This window comes from Myotis lucifugus, unplaced genomic scaffold, assembly GCF_000147115.1.
Source record: "Myotis lucifugus unplaced genomic scaffold, Myoluc2.0 scaffold_58, whole genome shotgun sequence".
NCBI classification, from domain to species: Eukaryota; Metazoa; Chordata; class Mammalia; order Chiroptera; family Vespertilionidae; genus Myotis; species Myotis lucifugus.
In genome coordinates, this window is record NW_005871106.1 from 3,852,723 (window position 1) to 3,878,435 (window position 25,713).

The 25,713-nt window shown below is 38.0% G+C and overlaps 1 protein-coding gene across 1 annotated transcript in view; it reads left to right on the top strand.

Moving 5' to 3' along the window:
- PTPRM (protein tyrosine phosphatase, receptor type M) overlaps positions 1–25,713 on the top strand; it is a 633,774-nt gene that overhangs the window by 413,307 nt on the left and 194,754 nt on the right.

Genomic DNA, 25,713 nt, shown 5'->3' on the forward strand with positions numbered 1-25,713 from the left:
CTTTTAAAACTTAAAATAAAATTTTATCTGATCTCAGTATACTTCTTAAACCATAGTACCACATGTAGTACTACTATATCTAGTGACTCTTCATACACAAAGTAGTAAAATACTGCCTGTCATTTTTAAAGAATTATCTAGTTATAGTAGTTCTATAGAGTCTGCATGGGATTTTTTGTTTGTTTGTTTGTTTTCTGATGATGTGTGTCTCCTTGAACCCAGTAACCAAGTGATGTTATTGTGAAACTTCTGTTTCCCATGCCTGGTTCAAATCCTGGAAAATGTGATCAAGGATGAGCTGTAGAAATGCCTAGAGCCAACCACCAAGCTCACCACATGGCACCTGCTAAACAAGAAAGCCCAGTTGTGTGTGTGTTGGAGCTGTTATGTCCTTGTGTCCACCTTGCAGTGGGATTTTAACCATCACATGTGGCAATGTATGACAACAAAATTTGCGAAATGTAAAATGCTGCATTAAAATGAGGCATTATAAATTAACACTTGGAATTAAATACACCCCTTTAGACATTAGAGTAACCATGTAACAATGAGCTCGTTCTGTGCGTTTAATTTAGATGTGACGGCAAGAAGGCGTCACTGGGTCTGTGGCACTAGATTTACTCAGATCATAAGTAGTAGTCACTTGAGTTCTGTTGGATAAAAATATCTTGTTTTCATTGTTTAACTGTCAGGCAACATAGTTTAAGTATATTATGGATGTCCACCTGCATTTTCAAAATTCTCATTGAATTCTTATTTATGAAGAGACATGACTTTTTATTCAGCTTGCTTGACAAATATTTCATAGTTTCATATTATGTGCCAGGCATTGTGTGAGGTACTCACCCCATTTATATTTTCTTTGTCCTCATGGGTTCATAGTTTTATTTCTAAGAATCTATATTGATTTATAAATACTAAATTTTTCATATGTTGTATGTGATTAGTGCCTTTGTTTATAGGAATAAATTAGCAATTAATGAAATTAAAGATATTGATGAGTCTTGTAAACTATAATATGCTATTAACTATTAATTATTACAGTATGATAGGGCCATGAATGGGGTATTGATGATCTTAAACCTCCAGGTCATTGCCCATGCTCAAATTGCTTTATTGAATTCTACATCATTGAGGTCTCAAAAAGTAAATCAGTTTCCAGAGTGCCTAGTTTATAATGCCTTATGTTTAACATCAGAGCTGAAAATCACTTTAACACATGTGTTCTCCTTTATTTCTTTAACATTACTGTTAAAAGGACACAGATATTGCTATTTTTTTTAAGATGAAGAAAATGTATATTTTGGGAGACAAGTTGATGTACCAAGGTCACTCAGCTAATAACCAATGGTTATGGGCTTGATCCCAAGTGTTTGAACTCCTACCCCTGATGTTCCACTGTAGCTCATGGCTTTCACCCAGCAGATCCTCTCGCAAGTTATAGACTTGCATTGTATAAGTATCTGTCCTCCTCTTTATTATAATTAAGTCACTGACCATTAGTTTACTCTGAAAACAATGAAATATCTGGCATGTTCATCTACATATTTAAATAATTATATAAAGAGCACACTAGTAAATATAGAAATCTGAGGATTGCTATTTTCACAATAGATTGAATTAGACAGTGATTTTGGAGCATTTTCTTCCATCAGTTAGATTTAATCAATATTGTAATTTGCTTTTCAATTCACCAAAGGATGATTAGGCAGTCAGATGACCTGATTGACTAAATAGTCCCATCTCAGATTTTCTGAGCCACTTGCAAAAATTTACACAGCAATAAACTCTATCCAAATAATCTGTTTAGGTGTAGGAGGGAAACAAATTTTAATATTCATTACATAACATTGTCATTTCTAGTCATAAAATCATAATACAGGAGGAAACCTCGGGAGATATTCTCCTTCCAGGCAAAACTACACTATTTGGTACTATTTTATTTTATTAATTTCTACATGTACAGGTGCAGCAACCTCCCTTTCCAGCACAGTTTAATGTTTTACCACTTTCATAATCACATCATTTTTCCTTATTCACACTAAAAATTATTTTTGCAGTGTGGGAAGCATTTCCATCTTGACTACTTAGTCATAACAGAGAAATAGTCAGGTCTAATAACTTTATTGGCACCATATAATAAAGATGTTTGAAATTTAAAACAGTTCAAATACCTATTTTTTGCCACATATTGCTGACAGTGTGGTGGCTTAATTAAATTTTTAGATACTAAACCATTTTCCTAAGCAATGTTTTGAATTTATAGAATTCAATGTTCTCATGAAACAACTATTGACAAGTATCTTTATATTAAATGTATGGAGGTGGGTATTTCTTCACAGGGAACTAATTTATAATTTCAAGTATGAGTATGTCTCTTAAAGATATATTTCATACTATTTATAAATTTAATGTTTTGCTTATTTTAATCATATACCAAGGGTGTATTTTGACACTAATCATCTCAAATATAAAGCCTCATGAAAAATAGGCACAGGAAAAAACCTAAGGTATGTTATTTTATATCTTCATGTATGGGAGATTGCCTATATTTTTATGTATCCTCCTTTAATTTATACATCTAGAATCCTCATAGACATATGTTACTGTATTTTGTTTGTCTACTATAGGCAAACTCATGACAGTATTCTGTCTCTTGAATTAAAAGATAAAGACACCAAACCACAGAATATACATGATGCTTGGATGTTGTCTACCCAGTTATAGGATTATTTTTTATCTGAACAGTAAACAGTAGCTTTTCTCCTAATTTTTCTTTTTCTTTTCCTATTTCTCCTAATTTTTATTTTTATTTTTAAACACATTCACATTTTTATAGTTGGATTCTTTTCCAGACCATTTGGTCCAACTGTGTGTCTTAGCAATGTGTATACGTGTTTCCTTTCACTCTTACATACCTTATGGCTGCCTTACGGTAACTGGTAGGTTTAAAATGGTTTTAATGCTAGTTTCCTAAGACTGTCGGTGATGAATTCTAAATGGACAAAATACATTTAAAAATCAAAATCCATCTTGTTAGAAAATTAGATTTCTTATATTAAGTGGGGTATATTCACTCTAATTGATATATCAGTTAAAATGTATACTTTTCATTAATCTTCAACACAATAATATTTCCCATAGCATGGTGCCAGCTGTGTTTCTCCTTGACAATATAGTCTTTGGGAGTTTTCTTTTTATACATTTATTTTAAAAATTACCTGGGTGCTTAATATGTTAAGTGAAGTATAATCTGAGACTTCCAAGTACAGATACATAAATTTGTCACTTTTTAAATTTGGAGGATTTTTAGTTCATAAAGGTGTTGAGGATTTTTGTTTGTTTTTGTTTTTAGTGTATGGGGAGTGGAGTTGTATATGTTATCTCTTCCATTGCTAAGATTTGGCTAACAGCATTGTAGCTAGAAATCAAAACAAAAACTGCATGAGAACATATGCTAAATTCTTTCCAAAAGTATTATATAAGTCATACCATAAATCTTAAACAAAAAGAAAACAAATCATGATTCTAATGTCATGTTTTAAAGTGAATTTTCTGTGCAAAATTCCTTCACTGTTTTTAAGTTTAATATTTTATTTAATTTACATTTGTACTGGAATGTGCATATGCTTTGCTGGAAGACCTTCAGGAAACTTTGAAGGATTTCCATTGTCCTGATATAATTTCTAACTATATTCAGAAATTTGAATGTTTCTTGTTTTAATCACCAGGCTCTTTGAGAAGTTTCTGTAGACTGTTTTTCTGTTCACAGTTTTGTTCAAAGAAATACCGTCCTTTCTAGGCCACAATGCAACAGAATGAAAGTACTCTGACAAGAGAACTGAAAAGAATGTCTGTAGAGATGTAAAGCTAATTAAGATTCTTCTTAATTACTCATATTCAATGCAGGAGAAAACAAATTACATAGTAAGACTGCTTACATATGCTAATCTGCTATCATAGAGCTATGGATTTAGAAATAGAAACATAAATATGACATAGATTTGTCATTCAGCATCTTCTAGAGACAATATTTTCTTTTCTTGATTTGAAATAGTCTTCATAATGTACGTCATCAGTGCATTAGGGCCCCTGGAAAGTTCCTAAGGAAAAACACCTGTTTAACTTTATTCTGTCTTATATTTTGCCCAAATTTATTTGACCCAGATTCATTTTTAAAGGAACATTAGAGTCATGTAAAACACAGGTGAGCAAATACGGGTTCATCAAATTCCAGAAGATCCCACAAAATGCAACTGAAATGACACTTTGGAGGTCTGATACACTGAGTGTATTTTACTCGTCCATGCTTACCTTGTATTTAAGGGAGACCCTAAATTTATCAGCACCAGAAGTATCTTCAACGCCTATGAATGGGAAATCTCCTGACTTTATTTTACCGAAGTTAGTGATTGTCTTCTTGATATGTTCTTATTGATATTCTAAGAGGACAATGGATTTTTATGTAAAAGGCACATGGTAAATATTTGAGACTTGGTGAGCTAGATGGTCTCTTTCACAACTGCTCAGCTCTGCCATTGCTGTGCAAGAGCAGCTGTCTGCAGTGTATAAACAAATAAACATGACTGTGTTCAATAAAACTTTATTTGCAAAAGCAGGCAGTGGCTAGCTGACCACTATTTTTAAATAATTTCTAACATAATCCAGTTTTCCCTTGTAACTAAAAATAATAATAACAACTGAACCCTTTACAACACAGGTTAGGAAGGTCATATAAAAATTCTTAAGATATCTTTTCTGTAAGGTACTTTTTCCCATGGGAGTTTTGAGCCTCAGATTACAGTTAGCTTTCCTTTCAGTGATGAAGACATGGCTGCCCAGCATAGCCATTTTCAAATAACGTTTTGTTCATATTGTTTACTTTTATCAGTATTGTAGAGTTGCTTTGTTTTTGGATAAGGCAATATAATTTTTCTCAAAAATAGGGTAGATGCAATTTTCCCGTAGGTAATGAAATACCATACAGGAATGTTGGTTGAACAACAGTAGTCTATGACCAAACAAATATTATATTTATAAATTTGAAATTGGTACCAACTTTGTAACAAGTCTGAAAAATAGCGTTTTACTGTTCACAATTTATTCTATCAGCTTGCAAAATTGCATACTATGTCACATCAAGAAAATTGTCTTTGTAATACCCTGGGAGTTCTCTATTCTTTGACCAAACTGTTAGTCTATTCATCTCACTTAGCAAGATTAGAAAGTTTTCATTAATAATGCGTGAGAGCCGATTATACAACTTTTAAACCCAGTTGTGGCAGTTGTCTAGTTATAAGGAACAGCACTGTTTGAACTATGCAGAGGGATATTTCAAAATATTATGCAGCAGCAGTTTTGGGTTTAATTGTCTGCAGATGGTAGATGATCTATTTTCCTTACTCGCTGCCACATTTCTAATAGCACCCAGGCTGTTCCATGTAAATTAGTAATCTTTCATGTAAGCCTGTCTTTAATTTTTCAGTATTTTTTCTTTGCATCATTTTCCAGCTGTATCATGTTAGAACTGATGTTTTAATTTCTTATTTTTTTTAATATCTGTGTGTCATAACTGTTAACCATTTAAACACAACTATTGAGCTCTACAGGCAACCAGAAGTCTGCCTGGTCCACTTAAGGAATCTGAATGATTTCCTTGGTCACATGTTAACCATGACAACTATAGCAAAGGCAGTGGTTAGATTTTATTTTTCTCACCAATGCTGTGAGATGCATTTTTTTCATTCCCTTAATGTGAATAATGAGATTCCTAAATAGAAATGCTCTACTTGAAATTTAGTCATCAGAGAGGTTTCTCTACTTTATTTTTTTTTAGTGAAAGAGGATAATGTTCTTCACAAAGGTGATTTTAGCAAGAAGAGAAAATATTGTGACTTAAGCAGCAGAATTTTAAATAATCTAATACATTCTAAAAGCCCAAAGTTTAGATCATCAGAATGAGCAATGAATCTTTATACATCAAACTCAATAGCAGTTGGAAATAATTGTCCAGTCTAGAGCCTTACTTGGGACCAATGTGTTTGTTTGCACTTATTTATTCAGTTGATCTATCCAGAATCTCAGCCAAAGTTTACAACTGTGTCATACTTAGAAATCTAACTGCCTGGCTAAAGCTTATTTAAGGGAAAATAATTCAGAAAATTCAACACCTTGCTATGAGTTGTTTTTGTTTTGTTTGTTTTTTCTTTTCTTTCCTTCTCTTTTTGTTGTTGGAACAAAGTTGAGACAATGTGATGTACTGATCGAGATTCTCCTTGCTAGCCTAGCTTCAGTCTGGCTTTTTCTTCCCTCATGCATGCTGACCTGGGGATCTTCCTTTGCCATAGCTGCGATAATCGTGACTCAGCTTACAACACCTTACATTCGCATCGCCCCTGCCGCAGGCGAGGACCAGCTGACAGGTCAGATGTTCAAGTATAGATGAGTCATCTTGCCCATTTCCTGCTCATTTTTCTCAGCTTCGTCTCCCCTCTACATTTCCTCCTTTGCTTAAGGCTTGTTTACAATGTTTCAAACTCTTGGTACAAACCTGTGCCCTCATTAAATGAAGTGATGTGCTTGGCCTCTTCTCTGTGCACATTATATCCATGCATTAAGCACAACTCCACTGCATGTCTCCATTGTGTGTTTGTCTGTTGGTATGTTCCTCTCTAGCCTAATGTTATATAGAAATGAAATTTGCTGGACTTGCAATAGCAATGACATCAAACAGGATTTCAAACAAAATCCATAAAAATGGATCCACAGTAATCTAAATTAAGCTAAAGAGGTGTTGTGGTTTGAGAATGAGAGAGGTTCGTTTTTCACAATGTAGGGTCTAGTTTGTACACACAATTAACACTGGCTTGTCTGCCAGTGTTATGAATTGAAACCACTCAGAGTTGTTTGGGGTAATGCTGTGCAAATAGCTCATCGTGTACATACAACTGGAGCAGAGCTGGTTGCATTCCTTTTAGATCCTTGTTCCAAAGCTAAGTATTTGTATAAAGCAGTGGTGCATCTGCAAGTCAAATGCATGGAATAATTTAGGGAAGTTTTTAAGAAAACAAATGGCTTAGAGTCATGGAGTCGAACTGTGTGCTTCTTTATACCAAGAGAAATCAGTGTGCCCATTCATGCTGCCTCTAAAGGCGTATGGCCATCGATAGAAACTCATATAGGAAAGAACTCCAGTAAATTACTCCAGACTGAAGGTGAGTGGTCAGAAAATTCCAGAAGACAAACTGTTGTCCTACAACAAAAGCAAGCCATTGTCAAGATTTCTAACATAATTACACGGGCAGGACTCAAATCCTGGGTTCCAAAGGATCATTGATGTCATAGTTTGTTGCATGTAGTATAGGCATGATTAAGGCTGAGTAATACAAGCACAACTGCTTTCCATAAAATTTCTACTCCAGAAATTGTTTTGTATGTATGAAACTAAGGAATATATCCTGACATTTAGCTGGGGGGGGGGGGAGTAAAGCTTAACTCATGGCAAAAATTCATAAATGTTTAGGTTCTGTGAGCTTATTACTTTGAAAAGTAATGTAAGTGAGACTCAGGAAAATTATAGACTAATCTTTATAAGATAAAGAAATGTAGGATAACTCCACTTCTTTCTCTGCTGGAATTCTCTACATATTTTCTGTCCTCTGTGTCAGGCCTCCAGGCTATAAACTTATTATTAACAGTTCTGCTTCCCCCGCTTTCAAGTTTCTTTTAAGCATATTTCTTTTATTGATTGAAGTTCTGCTTGTTACAGATTCTTTCTTATCCTGAACTTCTGAAGTGTTCTTCCCAGAGGAAGCACTTAAGTGATAGTGTCTTTCTCACCTAAGTCCTCCCCTTTAAGCCCTTTACATTCCAGGACAGGCCCATGGCCTGCTGGGTAGAGTTAGGTGTTCACCTTGAAGGTAATTCAGGTCCCTCAGCAAGTCTGAGCCCATGATGTCTGAGCTGGCACCAGTCTTCCCAGCCAGTCATTAAAAATGGGTTGTCCTCACTATCATAAAATGAGTGCTATGGGATACATAGCTAAATAGCCCCTTTCTCAGGACTTACCTATAATCGGCTACCTTCAAATTAAACATGCTGTTTATGAGATATGATGTAAGTGAAACTTCTGAATAGAGCGTTTTTCTCTAAAACTTGCATGATTAAGAAGATACCTCATAAATCAGCCTCCTTCATAAGGCTTTCGGGTCCAGAGTGGGTTGTTATTTTGGAACTAGTCTGTGAAGGACACATACATAACTGAATATATGGCTGCCAATCCTGTACAGGTTGCAGATAATCTCCCTCATTTACTTTGGTTTATTGGGGATTAAAATGATAGAGTGCTAGAATAAGCCTTAAAAACCAGTAAAAAATGACTCGTTCTTTTTTTCAGTATTTACTGCTGGTTTTAATGATGGTTAATCTTACCCAGATAAATTCAAACTCAGGTAATATTTCTTTTGCATTTTCCATTTGCATCAGCCATCAACTTTGATAGCAGTAACACTCCCTTTTTTAATACATTTATTTATGAGTCATACTGCAAGCATGGCACTTAATTCATTCAATCACTGATTTGACATTTATTGAGCACCTTCTGTGTGCCAGGTATAGAGCTTCTAATTCTTATAAAGAGTTTTACTCTGTTGTTTCCCAGTCTCCTGGTATCAAGCATATTTGCATTAGTAGCATGAAAACATACACGTACACATGCTCTTATGAATGAAAAATTACTATTATATTTGTCATATGGCAGTTAAGAAAAGACAACAGTTATGTAGCTAATGGAGAGGGGGGGCATATATTTCAAAACCTATCTCATTGTGTCCAGTAGCTTATACATGGTCAGTGGGACAGGTCTGAATATTTGACCCATTGAACATTTGTAGTTTTATTTACTAGATCAACACAGTCCCTCCTAGAAGCAAATAGGAGATACCTGATGGATACATTCAAAAGTGCCTTCAGCTACTTTTTGCTTTAATTGTGCTGACATCATGCTCCTACAAATTCTATTTGAGGCTATGCTTACTAGTACACTAGGAAACTTTGATAAGATAGTGAGAACTCTGTAGTTCCTTTTGGCTCAAAATGCAGTACCTGCTGGTTAAGTTTGCCTTGGTATAGGTGGAACCTCCCTTTCTTGTCTAATACCAAAGAAAACAAGCACCTTGGTGAGCTGACCTCAGCACAAGAAGAGTGCTGGATAAAACAAAAAGTGTTCATAAATATTGGCTGATTTAATTCACTGAATGAAGGCAGCTCAGACTGCAGAATGCTAGCGAGTTCGGTAAGCAGTCCTGTCATTGCATTGGGGAATGTTTCTTAAACTATTTTGTCCTCAAGCAACAGTAAGAATACCTCAACACCCAATTCACCCCCCCCAACACACACACAGACACACACACACACACACACACACACGTAAATTTAACTGAAGAAAAAGCTTTAGACACTCTAGTAGCAGTGCTATTCCCTGAACAGATGAATATTGTTCTATCTCGTTCCATTTTATTCTAATTCATTTTTGTAATTCTAGCCACTAACGAATTTGATTCATTCCCCACCAATGGGTTATAACCCACAGGTTTAAAAACTGCTTTACTAAACCACTAGATTTAGAAGATGATGAAAGGGAGCAGAATATATACTTGGAATAAAAATTCTGTCTACCTCAAAAATCCTACACTCAAGTGCACACAGAGAAAATTCCAGAAACTGGAAATGCTTCTGGTTCTTACGTCATTCCTTTTATTTTGTGATTAATTGCATGTAATATAAAACTGGGGAAGAAAATTAAAAGCTGTACATGCTAGAAATTCTCTTTAAGATTTTCTAGATAATTTTATAAATATGTCTAGGCTATTTGTTTTATATTAAGATATTTCTATTTATGATTTAATGACCTAGCCAGCTCTGAGGTACTATTGAGAATGATTTCCTAAACTTATCTGTTTTGGTTAATCCATACGTCTAATACGATAAGATCTTTATCCTAGAGTTTGTATAAATAAAGTGACTCCTGGAATTCAAGTGCAAATCAGATATATCAGAGCATGAGAATTGCTTGCTAGATATAATTAGTGCCTCAAAAAATACAGAACTAGCCAACAATTATTTCCACATAAAGTTCCAAGTTTTGTAAAAGATACAAGCAGCATATGTGTGCATTATCAAAGGTAAACACTGCCGGACGTTAAAGTGGTGAAAGGAGATTTTACTCAATAACTACTGACAGGTGATGGAGCTGAGTTCCATTCCAAGTTGTATAGAGGTGACTGGGCATTTTAACGAGAGAATGATGGAGAAGGGAGGGCATCAAACAGGGACTCCACAGTCAGGGAAGCTGGAAGGGTGTGTTGGTGCCTGTGAAATGCATCTGAGTTTGCTAACTGGCACTGACTGAAATAGGCTCTTGCGTCCCCCGGAGGCTGGGAGACAGGGAGACAGGGCCCTGTTTGCTGGAACAGTCAATTCTTTGGACAGCCTGAAGTTTCTTCAGACAGGCACTTTCAGAGAAACTAGGGTCACCTAGGGATGTGACACTGAGCTGTTAGAAATGATGTTAATGTTTTGTTTAAGTCTTTATAGATCAAGATTGAGGCCTAGCTGAGAAAGGGCTCAGAGGACCCTGGGTAGAGTTTGGTCAAGGAGACAATTTTTGTCACTTCTCACCCCTTTCCATGTGAAGAGCAGTGACTTATTGGATTGATGACATTTGAAAAGGAAGTGAGGATATTTGATCAACTTCTGTGCATTGTCCTCAGTTCACAAATGTTCTTTTGTGTCAAAAAGGGCTCAGAATTCCCCTTCAAGCCTTAAAAATAAATCTAAGGCATTATTTTTTAATAGTTGACTATTGTTCTCCTGTAAAGTATGAATATGTTATGATCTGTTTACCCAATCTCTTATTATATGGACATTCAGATTTTCACCACTTTTTTCCCTACTAAAAACAAACTAGAATAAACAGCCTTCTCTATGTATGCTGTCTATTATAACTTTTATTTCTAAACAATTCTCAAATATGAGTAAAGAGCAAGTTTGTTTTTCACATGGAACTGACTAGATAACATTCCTCCCAATTGTAGCAGTTCACGCTTCCATCAGTGTCCCTTACGTGGCCCTTCCCACAATTCCACCTGCCCTGGACATTTACAACCTAATGTGTCCAGTATGGGGTGAAAATGGTATTCTAATGACTTTTCCTGAAGTTGGGTTCTTTGCCAATGTTTATTAGCTATTTGCATTTTTTCTTCTATATTTGTCTGTACGTATTCCTGGCAGTCACTGTTCTTTGGGCATAAGGATGTTTCATTTTTAGATAATCAAATATGTTCCCAAAAATGTTCCCATTTTCCTCTCCTTTTCCAAGGTTTTTAATTTGAAGTTCTTCACACAGGTCAGATTATTCAGCTATTACCCTGATTTTTAGCTCTTTGTTGAATCCATCTAAATTACCACTGATATGGTGTGGAGTGTGGCCTGGGGAAACATCTAGCTTTTTTCCAGATAAACAACCAGTTAGACGGCTCTAATTATTAAGTAAACCATTCTTTTCTCATGGAATTGAAATGCCATATTGTCATATTTAAGTTCTCAACTTTAGATTTGCATGGTCCTCTTTGTCTCTTCCTATGCTATTATAATCTTTGATTATATTGATACTAGAGGCCCAGTGCACAAAATTCGTGCATGGGTAGGGTCCCTAGGCCTGGCCAGCGATCAGGGCCGATCAGGGCCTTCCTTTCCCTGGCTCCCTTCATTCCGCGCCACCCCCTGGTGGTCAGCACACGTCACAACAAGCAGTCAAACTCCTGGTAGGGTGAACTCCCAAGGGGACAATTTGCATATTAGCCTTTTATTATATAGGATCATGTGATAAAGCTAGAATGTTCTCCTAATACCTCACCACTTATATTTCTGTGTCTACTTACCAGTCCTTAAATGCTGGGCCCCTCTCACCATTTGAACTCCTCTCCTCGCTTTCTGCCTCATTCCACCCCAGTCACCCTGACCTCCCTGTTCTTTGGACACAACAGCCATGCTCCTACCTTCAATCTTTTGCCCTCATTTTTCCCCTGCTTGCAGTAGTCCTCCCCAGCTATCCACTTAGCTGGCTCCCTCACCTCCTATAGTGTTTGTGCAAATCTACCTTCTCACTGAAGTCTGCCTTGAGAACTCACCCTTCTTAACAGCACAGCCTTCCATGACACCTCCCCACCCCTTCCACACAGTCTGTCCCCTTACACTGCTACTCTCTCCTATTTTATAGCACTGTCACCCTCTGTGCTTACTTGTTATGTTTGCCACTGCCTTTTTCCCCCTCCTAGAATTTGTCTCCTGAGGGCAGGAATCTTCATCTTCTGTGTGCTGACATATCCAGTCACCAAGAAGGTGGCCCAGCCTAGACCACTGCAGAAGCACTTTAACTGCTCTCTGACTTACTCTGATTGCTCCCTGTTCATTCATTTGCCCAAGAGCAACTGGGCCGACTTTCCTGAAACTGAAGTCTGGTTCCATCACTGCTCTTCGTAAAGCCCCCAAGTAGCTTCCTACTGCACTTAGAATAAACTCCAGACTCCCAGTCACAGCATGAAGGGCCTGCTCCACGCCTGGTCTCGCACTCAGTCCTCAGCTCAGATCACTCTCTCACTCACTGCTGAGCTGCTTGTTGTTTCTCCAAAGCACCAGGCTGGATCTAGTGCCAGATGTTTGCCCATCCTGTTACCTCTGACCAATACGTCCTTCCCCCAGACTTCATATCACCAACTCCGCCTCAGCAGGCAGGATCAGGCACAAAGGTCATGTTCTCAGAGAGGCCTACCTAGACCGCAGTACCTGAAGTGCATGGCCCTGCCAGCTCCCTGGCCATGCCTAGCCCATCACTCTGCCACTTTTTGAGGTCCCCTTATTAAGCTATGTCTCCCTCCTAGAATGTGGTCAGAGCAGGGCTTTGTCTGTCTTGTTCCCAAGGTATCCCCTTACGCACCAGTGGGAATTCAAAAGTATTTACTGAAAGGCAAACAGTGGATGATCTTTCTTATGAAGTTTATTCTTGGGTATTTTGTGGCTTGAATCACTATCATGAGATTTAGTTTTATTTTAATTATTTCACAGAGTAGACTCCCCACTCACACCAACTTTATCTGTGCCCATTCCCAGACTCTGTCTGCCCACTGCTCTTCCTTCACCTCTCAGAGCCAGCCAGTGGATGCTTGGCACTCCGGGAGAAGCTGTTACAGGGCTAAATGCAGATAGGTGGCATTTGTCCTTCTGTGGACCTCAGGCTCTTTATTTGTAAGTTGAAGGTGTAACTGAAATCAGACCTTAGCCTCAATGAATTGCTCAGACAACTGGTTATAGTTTGAAGATGGGATTGTTCATTGAACTTGAGCTCAGTCAGTGGCAGGAACAGCAAGTGCAGAGGTCCTGTGGTAGGACATAGCATGCCCAAGAATAAAGAACTGCACAGAGGCCATTGTTGCTGGAAGAATGTATGGGAGCAGTCAGGTTGTGCAGGCAGAAAGAGGCTGACGTTAAGGACATTGGCCTTGATCCCAGGGGCAGTGGTAGCAGCTGAGGTGTTTTCAAGAGGGGCAGACAGGTTCAAGCATGTACTATGTACTCCAGCCACACTAGAAACATTGGAGGGAAGATCAAAGAGGCCAAAAGACAGAAGTAAAGCAAAGACATGGAGGATCGCCCCAGCCTAGAAAAACACAAATAGAGGGAGTAGACAAGAATAGAAGAGCTAAATGCCAGGAAATTAATACAGTTGAAGTACTGGCCCTGGGTTATTTATAATATGCAGTCTGCATGGAAGAGCACTTGATAGGGAATTTAAAGGACAGGTTCAAATCTATCAAAGGACCCTGAGTACCTTAGAGATAGAATGGCTTCATTCAACTTCTTGCCTGAGATATCCACTTTATTTATTTTGAGAGCTATTTACCGTGGTATGCATATGAATCAAAACTGACAAAGAGCATAAACAATAATACTCAGGCATATTGTTTGAATATATGGGTGCTGAGATAAAATCTGACCACCTTTAGCTGCAGGCAGTTATATTTGCCCTTTCAATCATTCAGTGATTAGACTCATAAAGTGTTGTATTAGAGATTGTTAATTGAGTCAACTATGAAATGTGTGTAGAAGTATTTTTATCTCCTACCTACTACAGGGCCATATTTTACATATCGTTATACTTTTCACAATCTGCCACTCAGCCCTTGGCACTTAAAAGGCATTTAGAGGCCAGCTATAAATTTCCAGTGGAATGAAGTCATTTGTAAAAAGATGAAATTGCCTTTACGGTATGGACTAATTTCCATACCACTTTTTTAAAACAACCTACAGGAGCTCCCAACTGTGTCTGCCTTAGGGAGAGTGGGACTCCAGGAGGTGTACAGGGCCCAGTGTCACTTAGACCTCTGATGGCCAGCCTCCCATCAGACACTTTCAGGAAGTGCATACAGTTCAGCTCTGATATAAATACAAGTTACAACCTTTCAATCTTTGAAATGCTTAGCTGTAGGGAGGTCTGCTCTGCACTGCTCCAAGAGTATTCCTGGTCCCTACTATAGGAGGGAAGGGTTTACTCAGTCATCCTGTCCGTAAAGAACTCTTCGTGTCCTTGAAGACCTTTATATGCAACTAGAGGCCCGGTGCTCAAGTTCATGCACAGGTGGGGTCTGGCCAGCCCGCCCCAATGGGGGCCCATCAGGCCAGGCCAATAGGGGTGAGGGACCACGGGAGGTTGGCTGGTCGGCCCTGCCCCCGATTGCAGTGTTGGGGGCTGATCGGGGGTGGGGCCAGCCTCGGGGAGGGCAGCTCCCTCTGTGGTTGGTGTGAGTCTCTTAATTTGACTTCTACTTCCTGTGTCTGAACCTGGGTTTTCCCATCACTCCTTGACTTCATTCATGCACTTTTGATTTGGGCATGGTAACCTCACTTAGATGTTTAGGGCTCCTGTCTTTGAGCTGCTGTGTAGTTTACCGCCTCCTTCCCCCACCCCTTCCTCCTTCCCAGCCCCTTCATTCTCCCCCCGCTTCCTTTGGCCAAGTTTACTGAGTCAGTAGGTGACTCAACCTGAATGTTGACTCAATAATCAAATCAGTGGGCATTTATTAATTTGGCTCACAAAAAGGCTCACAGCAAAGGTGTTGGGAGCCGATCAGAGGCCAGGCCGGCCGGGGTGTGTGTGGGGGGGTGGATCTGATCAAGGCCCGGATCAGGCCGGTTGGCTACCACAGTGCACGTCAGCACATCATAGCCACCAGTTGTTCTGGTCGTTCTGGTCATTCTGCCGTTCAGGTCGCTGGGCTTTAAAAATATATATATATATATATATATTTTAGAGGCCTGATGCACAAAATTCGTGTAAGGGGCTCAGCCCTCACAGCCACAGCAGCTGGCTCAGCCCTCACAGCCACAGCGGCTGCCTTGGCCCTCGCAGCCCCGGCTTCGTCCAGAAGGTTGTTTGATTGTCTGGTCTAATTAGCATATTATTTTTATATTATTATAGACTAGAGGCCCGGTGCACAAATTCATGCACGGGTGGGGTATGGCCGGCCCACCCCAATGGGGGCCCATTCAGCCAGGCTGGTGGAGAGAGGAAGGGCTGCGGGCGGTTGGCTAGCCAGCCCTGCCCCCAATCGGGGTGTTGGGGGCTGATTGGGATCGGGGCTGGCTTGGGGGGAGCTGCAGGTAGTTGGCTGGCCAGCCCCACCCTCAATTGGGATGTTGGGGGCCAATCGGGGGCCGGGCCAGACGGGGGTGGGGGGCTGCAATCGGGGCCCAGATCAGGCCAGTTGGCTGCCTCAGTGCATGCCATAGCCACCGGTCGTTCTGGTCATTCTGGTCACTGGGCTTTGATATAGACAGATAGATATAGATATAGATATAGATATAGATATAGATATAGATATAGATATAGATATAGATATAGATATAGATAGATAGATATAGATATAGATATAGATATAGATATAGATATAGATATAGATATAGATATAGATATAGATAGATATAGACTAGCTGTGTTAAGAGATGAGAATTCAAAGAAGTGTAACTTATGCTCTTTGCCTCAAGGAACTTATATTTATCATCTTTGTTAAAACCAACATAAACAGTTCAATATATATTTCACTTCAACAAATTGACCAGTATCTTAAACCATTTGTCCTAAGTGTGTAATGAAGTAAGTTAACATAAATTTATTTGTACTCTAAAATTGCATATCTGTATGATACCAGAGTCATTTTCAGTGTCAGACGCTTTCATGTGACTTTTTGAGAGAACTTTAGGTAAAAATTAAAGAAAGAAAGTCTCTCTTTTAGACTTTTTTATAAGTAATAATAGCCAAACTCTTTATTTAAGTTGATAATCAGTTTATTGGAAATAGTGGCTGAATTGGAACTACCATTTCCAACTGCTTTTATCAAATGCAGTGTTATATATACATGGAGAATTAACAATTCATATGCCCCATCTTGGGCATTTCTTATTAAACGGTGAGCATGGTATCAATGCTGTATATTTTGGCCATGGAGGCCGATATTGAAAGTTGGTTGGAATTTGGATTCTAAAATTTCCTTTTCAGCTAGAAAGAATGTAAAGTGAGGGGAATTTTTTATTCTTCCTGCAACAGCAGCTGAATGCATTTTAATGGGCTGTAGTGTCACTGGTGATTTATTGCCCTTTTTTGTTCTTTTATGTGTTATATTTGTCATTCTGCTATGGCAGTTTCATCTATAAAACAGTATAGTTACAAGAAAATGGTAAGAGGATACAGGAGTGTCATGGGAGATTCTGTCCCTTTTTCCTTGTCATTTTGTGGAAGGAAATACTGAGTCAAATGTCAAGATTTTGGTTTCATAAATAATAGCTTTTAAAAGATGTATACTGCACCAAGTAGTTTTGTTTTCCATTGTTACTACATATACTTTAGGATTTCTATGTAAAAGCTTTTCAGTGTAAGACAACAATTTAATTTTTCAATATTATTTTGTGTTTTCTCTTTCTATCAGCAAGAAGAAAGGAAAATAAAACAATATATTTAACAGTCTTCTGTTTGCTTAAGGCATAGAGCTTTCTGGCTTGTAGAGGATAAATTGAAATTCTGTACTTTAGGAAGTCTACCTCTTAATTTTGTTAGCAATCTGGTGCCTTGTGCATGTTTAAGAAGAATGCTGAGACTAAATAGTTGAGCTCAAAACCAAGATTTCAGTAAAAGATGCAAAATATTGGGAAAAGAAAGTATCTATAGTTTCAAAACATAGTTTAAGTTTTTGCATGAAACAATTAATTTTAATGACTTTAATTATTCTTGACTTTTCTATAAGGAAATATATTTCAATCTTATAATAAAATTAAGTTAATTTATTTTTGAGATTAATAAGCATGGAAAAGTCATGAATATTTTAAAGATATTTATCTAAATTGAGTGACAATAGCATTTCACTAAGTCTTTCTCTTTACCCCAGTGGCTAGAATGAAACTCCACCCTACTGTTGATAGATGCCAACTATGATCATTTGATTTACATCCCTTGCTTTAGAAAACTGTTACTACAATTTAAGATAAAAGGTGAATTTGTAGGCAAAAGGCCATGTTGTACTACTGTGTGATATTTGTTTGATTAACTTTGGACTAGTCTCTCTTGTAAATAAGTATTTTTAAATACTCTAAACTACTTAGTATTTGTGAGAATTTTTAAAAAGTATTTATGGGTGTGATCAAATATATTTAATCCGAATGGAAAGGAAGTCAGAATTTCCTTCATTATCTTAACTCAGCCGAATGTTGAAAAGGCAGCAAATCAAGAAAATATTAAGGATAGATCTAGAATAAACAAAACTCCCTTTTGAACAAAGAATTCTTCTCTTAAATACTTTCTGGCCTTGTAAAAGAATTAAGGGAAAGCCAGGACCTCCAAGTTGAAGGAGAGAAAAAACCATCATCTTTTCAACAGAAATACCTCATTTTATTTGCCCTTTTGACACTATCAGTGTCCAGACATGTTCATCAATGTCTTCAGTGTACTGAGAGGGAGGCCCAACGATTTTTTAAAATATTGGCTCATAAATTTCTAGCATGTTCAAATTACATACACCTTTGTCCTCCCCACCCCCATGCCTGCCAGACATACATACTACTTGTAGAATTATCATTGTTTTTAATGTGAGAGGATCTGGGATTTAGCTTTTAATGTCTGATTTGTTCACAAACCATGGCTTTTCCAGCTCAGCTACCATATATTCTCAAGCAAATGATCCCCTCCCCCCTCTCTGGGAGGGTTGTCCTAAGGACAAGGGGAGGTGGCTCTCCTTTGTGGAACTGTAGCTCTTCTCTAGTCTCTTTCCCTTTCCTTATACTAGTATTTGGCAGACAAATCCAGGCCTTCAAGAGGGAGTTTCTCTCTCCTTGATGAAAATGATTTAAAACATTATTTTTATTTTTAAAAATCAATAAATCATGGAATAAAATGCAACATTTGCATGCTTTATGTTCAAAGCTGAAACAAAAGACTTCAATGAAATTTCAATGTAACTGTAGGCCACTGGGGATAAACCTCATATTCGTGCTGGTACTGGTCTCTCTTCTGCACTTAGGGGGACCAGTGAGGTTTAGACTGCAGAGCATTTTCTAAACCACATGGCACACTTCCTAGGGCAGTTTTCAAATATGTCAGAGAGGAATCTGGGCTTAAGGATTCTCTGCACCAAATCTTGATAGGGTTGTTTATATGGACTCTGCATCCCAGTGTACATAATTTAGAAAGCATTTACTTTAGATAGAAGGTAGTGAGTTCAAGTCAGCTCTTGGGGAAATCTCTTAAACTCTCAATTTCAGCTTCCATATTTGGAAAACAGAATACTATTTTTTAATTTCATGGTGGGCAGTGAGAGAATGACTACAATAATACACGCATATAAAAGACCTCACACATACCTGGCCCAGGCTAAAGGCAGAATTTGGAAATGGCAGTTGCAGATAACTTTTTCTGTAGCTTTGTAGTTGTTATTCTAATCGAGGATTATTTTATGGCCCTTAGGGCTTTCAAGAGAACTAGGAAATTACACTGGGCCACCACCAGTCCCAAGTTTTCGAATTTCACAGGCCTTCAGAGAGGTGCAATATTGAACTTCTGGGAAAATGAATGGATTTCTTGATGCTGCATAGGGTGTTATTTACATGAACACAATGTGGATGGCATGGTCTCCAGGAGCACCGGAGCATGAGAGGAATATTATTATTCTCTCATATGTCCAAATCTGCAATGAGTCCCCACGGGCAAATATTTTCCATTTGCCAGTCTTTGGGATATAAGCAGCAGCAGCCTGACCCAGGCGATGATCTTGCTGCTGGCAGAGATGGTGATGATGATAATGATGAAAAAAGTCACTGCATTTTCAAAAACAACTACTTTTTTGAAGCAGGAATAGCCGAAAGCAGTGTATAAACTATTCTGTGCTTTCTGTAGCCCAGCACAGGGAACAAAACACCTGGCTCCCTTTGTCATCCTGGCCATTTGGGGTTCCTTTGTTCTCACTGTCCTTGGTTTAAATGTGGACACCATTCTTTGTGTTTGTCCTTCAGTATCATCAGTTCTCAAGAGAACCTAGGAGGATGCACTGTAATAGAACTCTATTCAGAAGGATTATAGATGATCTCATTAAATAATGTTTTCAGGCTCTGGGAATGAAGTTGGAAAATATAGTGGTGTGTAAGGGAATGAGAAGCATCACAATTTCTTCAACATGTTGTTTTCATTTGGAAGAGTGAAAAACTATCCCTGAGAAACAGTCTGCAAATGAGCCCGGCACCTGCCTTGGGCCTAATAAATGGCATCTGCTCAGCACATCTATCAGTATCTCTGATGAGCTTTCCCATTTGCTCTGCTGAACATCCAAGCAATACATCACTCAGCGATGTAATTGATGTTCAGTTTAATATGTATAACTTACTTATTGGTATTGCTAATGATGCAATTATTAATTCTGGTTTATTATTAATTATAACAGTTAATTCTTCAAGTTGGAGCTCTCTTAGTCAAAATACTTTTTGGCAGATCAGTTTTTGTCTGGGAATTTGCCTCGGTGCTGTCTTATTTACTCAAGATTATTAACCAACTTGGCAAGTTCTTCTCCTATGTCTTTAAATAGTTTCTTTACCAAACGGTGTATATTTATGTACATGCACATGAGTAAAGATCACATCAGAGTGAGTTACATGTCTTTTAGCCAGTTAGGGGCCTAATAAAGGGAATTTTCAGATTTCTACCTTATTTCATAAGTAATTAAGAAGTTAGAAAATGATTTCAAAGCAGAGTCCTGTAAATGTATAAAATGATTGTATAATCATTTTATTAATTGAAATTTTTCTAAAAAGCTCGAATCATATTAGCGTCACCTTATTAAGAGTTTCTCTCTTTTTTTTCTAAACAGCCCCAGACCATTGTAATTACTCTGCAGCAAAAACTGAGCTAGTTTGAAGACTTCTAAAACAAATTCCAGATGTGATCATGAAAAATGGTCCATAGCCACTTAATCATTACAAGTATTGAGTTCATAACACTTTATTCTTGATGGATACTCATTTCATGTCTCTCTCTGATATGTACCCAGTTAACTTTCTCGTCATTGATAGATATGTATTCCACTGCTTTGGTGGTAGAAATATAACATTTTGCCACTGGTATTTATTTTCATGTTCTTTCTTTCTATTAATCTCATTTTTTCCATTGATGAAACTTTGGTCAGTAAATTTATTGGTAAAGACTTTTATCTGTCACCAATGTCCTGAGAAAAACCCGTCCTCTGTGCACTCTCTTGGCATGTTCAGGGGAGCCAGTGTGCAGACATGTTCCTTCTTCCTCAGCATATTGCCTGGATGCCCATGTGAGGTGATTCAAAAATTGCTGCAGATGCCTCTCTTCTTAATAACCCCTCACCAAATACTGGGGAGTAGTGAGGGAAAGACCACAAAATGCAATCTGTTGTCTTTACTTTCCACGTCTACCTTTTCTTCCTTTTTCTTTCCACTTATACCCATTGTCCTATGTCTGAGAACTTTAACATAAATGGAAATGGATAAGTAGGCTATGAAAACCATGCAAATGAAAAGACAGAAACATTTAAATGAGATTTATTGTGAGAAATCTTTGATTCAACAAACACGTTTTTGCATGTACTGTGGACACCTAATAAGTTGCTAAGCAAGGTCTGTGAGGGTCAAAAAGTAAAAGCAACTTTGTCCCAAAGGGCTTATGTTAGAGTATGTGGCACAAGGGACTTACTACAATAACTGCACACAAGGTTGACAATAGAAAGCTCTATGCAAGAGGGGTGAAACTTCCTATTGAAGTCCAGTAGGAAAGAGAATACTTTCTACAACAGCATTTGGGCTAAGTGCCCTTTGAAGGCAAGTGGTATTTAAACCTAAAGAAAGTGAGGAGGGAGTGCTTCCATGCAGGAGCAGCGGGAAGAGGACATGTTGGCTGTATGAGGAAAACAGAACATTTCCATTTGGTTGGAACACGGGTGGATGAAGGAAAGTAGAAAGAGGACAATCATAAAGTCAGGGAAGCTGGAGGGAACCAGCTCCTGGAAGACCTTGATTGCCTTTTAAAATAAGCATTAGAAAACTCTTGTTTTTTTTTTTTGTTTCTGAAATGAAAGAGTGACCTGATTAGAGTTGTTCTTTAAAAAGATCAGTGGGGCTTCAGTATGTAAAAGACTGGATGTGATATCTACTTGGGAGTCAAGTACAAAAGTCCAGAAGAGAAGTAAACATGTCCATGGCTGTGGGAATGGAAAAGGGATGAAGAAAAAATAGTGTTCTTTGACTTTTTTGAGATTGGGCAGGGTGGTAAAAACTGACCTCTCTAATAACCTGTGACTACTCTTCAACCCAAAGAGAGACTGAGAAAACCCCCTTTTAATAGGTTTCATTTTTATGTGCTGAGGGTCAAAGCGTCCTTTATGTACAACCAAAATGTATTTACTTGTTCTGACTTTTATTGTGTATCTAGTATATTCTAAGCACTAAGGACACAGAGAGGGAAAAGGTGCAGTGTTTCTCTGTAAGAATTTGAACTCCTTCTCGTTCAAGCCTGTGTGTGTATATTAAAAAATATGCCACATTCATACACAGGTCACACATGATCATTGTTCTCTTTACAAACGCCTCCTGCATATCTGAAGACATTCATTCAAGAAAGATTTACAAAGTGACCACTATGTCAGAGACATTGTGTCAATCTCAAGAAGTCAAAGGTAGACGAGAAATAGTCTGCACTCGTGAAAAGCTCCAGTGGAAGACAGTGTCATGGCACCGGCTGGTCTTTTCCTTGGTTAGATAAGTGACCTCAATTCCTTTTTTCTTTATTCATAGTCCTTTTTTTCTGCCCTGTGGATCACCCGTATTTTTTTCTTTGATTCCTTTTCAGCGTTTCTATTTGGAACAGCCTTTTGTACCCTGGAAGGATTATTATGTGCATGCCATTCCTCTTGGACATTTCAGAATCACATTGACTGAATTACCAGCCCTTTTTTCTCTGCAATTAGGCCCAGAAAGTCCTTCGTCCTCATATGTTTATTTTACTTTTCTTTCAGGATTTTAATTTTCTTATTGCATTGTTCTGCGTTTTTGTTTGTTTGGTTGTTTGGTTTGTTTGTGTGTGTGTGTGTGTGTGTGTGTGTGTGTGTTAGGCTCTCCTCTTTACAAAGGATCAAGATGATTTTGAACATGAGTCTTTTCTTCTAAAGTGTTAGCAGTAATCACCTGAGTTTACTGTATTATTGGAGAAAGCTATGATGCAGATAAACAAGAGTGGACTTCATAGACTTACTTAGATCTAGAGTGTAGCCCCCTCACTTTCCTTCTCATTGACTTAGAGCAAGCTATACTGACTGCTTCTGCTGCCTTGGTTTCCTCACTTGTAAAATGGTAGTAATTATACCTTATGGTGTAATCCTGTATAATAAAAGCCTAATATGCTAAGTGTCTGATCATCCATTCAACCAAACAAAGTGTAATATGCTAATGATATGCTAAGGCCACTCAATGGCTCACTATAACGTGCACTGACCATCAAGAGGCAGGCGCTCCAATCAGTAAGTTAGCTTGCTGCTGGGGTCCGGCCAATCAGGACAGAGCGAGACAGGCCAGACATGCCCTGGAGCCCTCCCGCAGTCCCTCCCCGGCTGGCCAACTTCCCACATCCCTCCCCAGCCCGATTGTCCACCGGTGGGGTACCTTGGCCTGGCCTGTGCCTTCTCACAATCCGGGACCCCTCGGGGGATGTCGAAGAGCAGGTTTTGGCCCGATCCAGCAGGCCAGGCGGAGGGACCCCACTGATGCATGAATTCATGCACCAGACCTCTAGTATTAAATAAAAGTTGGGTAAGATACCTGGCATATAAAGTAGGTCTTCCAAAATGTCAGCCTTCTTCCTGTCTAATTTAGTAACATCAAATTAGCATGCTTTAAATTCTTTTACACTTAAAATATATTCTAGTTTCTACTTGTTGTGGGTAATTCTAAAACTAGGATTTTATTCCATCAGGTTTGCCTCTTTATTGTGTAAAAGGATATTTTAAAATAGTGCATTAAAAAAAATAGGCTAACTGATAAAGTGTAGTATTATATTAGAAGATGTTTTTAAAACAACAGACCAATTAAATATTTTTTCTGTTTTTCATGGCCTGGGAAAACCTCCCTCGCAGATTTTTAGGAACAACGGTTCTTGAGTTGGATTTTTCTTCATGTTGTGTAGGGAATGACCTACAGTGTTATATATAGATTCCTGGGTTCTACCTCAGACCCTGGATCCAGTCAGTGGGAAACCCAGCCATCTGCAGGTTTCAAAAACTCTCCAAGTGATTCTTAAAGTCACTTTCCTTGGAGAGTCTTTGTTCTAAAATATATTGAACAGAATGACACAGTTAATATCTGCCTTATTTATTAAAGAATTTCATTGTTTGAGGAAAAATTGCCTGTTTACTAAGTCAGAGTTGGGGGATTGTGTGACCCCATTCTCTCCTAAGACCCCAAGAATCCTTTGTACATTTCTAAGGTCCACCTTGTCTGTATGTGGCTTATTGGCCTGTGAGGCACGTCACACTTCTGCATGCATTTTGCTAGACTATATTTTTTGAACCTCAGAAATACTGATTATTCTAGCAAGCAGAGAATTTTTTAGGTATCTGTACTTTTTGATAAGATAGTAAATGACACATTCCAGGCAGTAGACATAACTTCAAGGGGTTTTGCAAACAGCTACAACTTTATTCAGGATGCTGTGGTGATTCTTTGTCCCACAGGAATGATTTTTAAGAGTGAAACATAAGGTAGGCCATAACCCAAAGCCACAAAGTCTATAAGAAAATTTGAGGGGCAGTAGTTTTTATTTTAATGCCTTCAAACTCAGTTTCAGACAAACCTTTAGAAATGTCTACTCTTAACTGGTGCAGCCTGGAAAACATCTACTCCCATTGCCTCTCTTCATTACTCACTTTATATGAAAGGTGAACACAGTTGATACCTTATTATTGACAAATCGTTTCTTCATTTTATTACTTGACCATGATTTGAGAAATGCAAATAAAAAAATAAAGCTATTTCATCAGAATAGTAAGAGCACTAATAATTCTCTTGAAACTTTTAGTGCCCAGATGGTAAGTGATAAGGCTTTGATAGATCATCTTCCCCTCTGGGTGTTGGCCACATCAATAACTGAGACAGTGACTGTCATGAAATTAGAACAAAAATAAAAAAGTAGATTAATTTTTTAAAGATGGCATATATCAAACAATCCAGTATTTCAGTTTTACATGAAAAATTATTATTCTGATTATTATTTGTAAGTCATACACGCTCTGCATGCCCTACGGTGGAAATTAGAGACAAAAGAAGAGTTTTAAATTCAAAAGCATAATCAGGTTACAAACAGTACATAAAGTGTGAATGTAGATTATTCCAAGAGCAGTGATTGACTTTGCATTCCCAGGAAGAAAAACGCTATATAATTTAAATGAAAAATCGTGGAGATGTTTTGTATTATGTATAACGTCAAGGTCCAACTGAAAAACCTTAACACAGACTGCAAAGAATTTAAACTCTGAGCACAAGACATGAATGAACTGTCTCACATAATCTTGAAAACCAGGTTGTTGCTATTTTTAAGAAAAAGAAAAGAAATCTACCTCTGCAAAGGGTAAAAAGAAAAACCACGAGAATTAATTAAAATAAATTCTCTATGAAGTCATAAAAATGTTAGTACAAAATGTATAAGGCTTCCTTAATTGAGATTTTACAGTATCTGTTGGGAACAGTGCTCGTTGGGCTACACTTGAAGTAACAATATTTTTATGTATTGCCACAGCTTCCACTTTATTTTCGACTTTTTTCTTGAGTTTCATTTCATAAGTTTTCTTGAACTCCTCAGTTTCTCTTTTCAGCAGTACCCTCCATGGTTGCTGTCCCCAACGTCCCCTTCACCTCCCATATACCAGGAGTGGTATTTGGTATTTGTTTTGCCACTGAAGCGTTTTTGCACGTAGCGAAATTGAAGTATTTTGTTGCTTTGGATTCAGTTCAAACATTTGATCCAAAGGAAACACGTTTCTCCAGCAGGAAGCTAGGCCATGTATTTTCCATGGGTACCAGTATTCCACCCAGTCCCTTTGCAACTCTGACTCA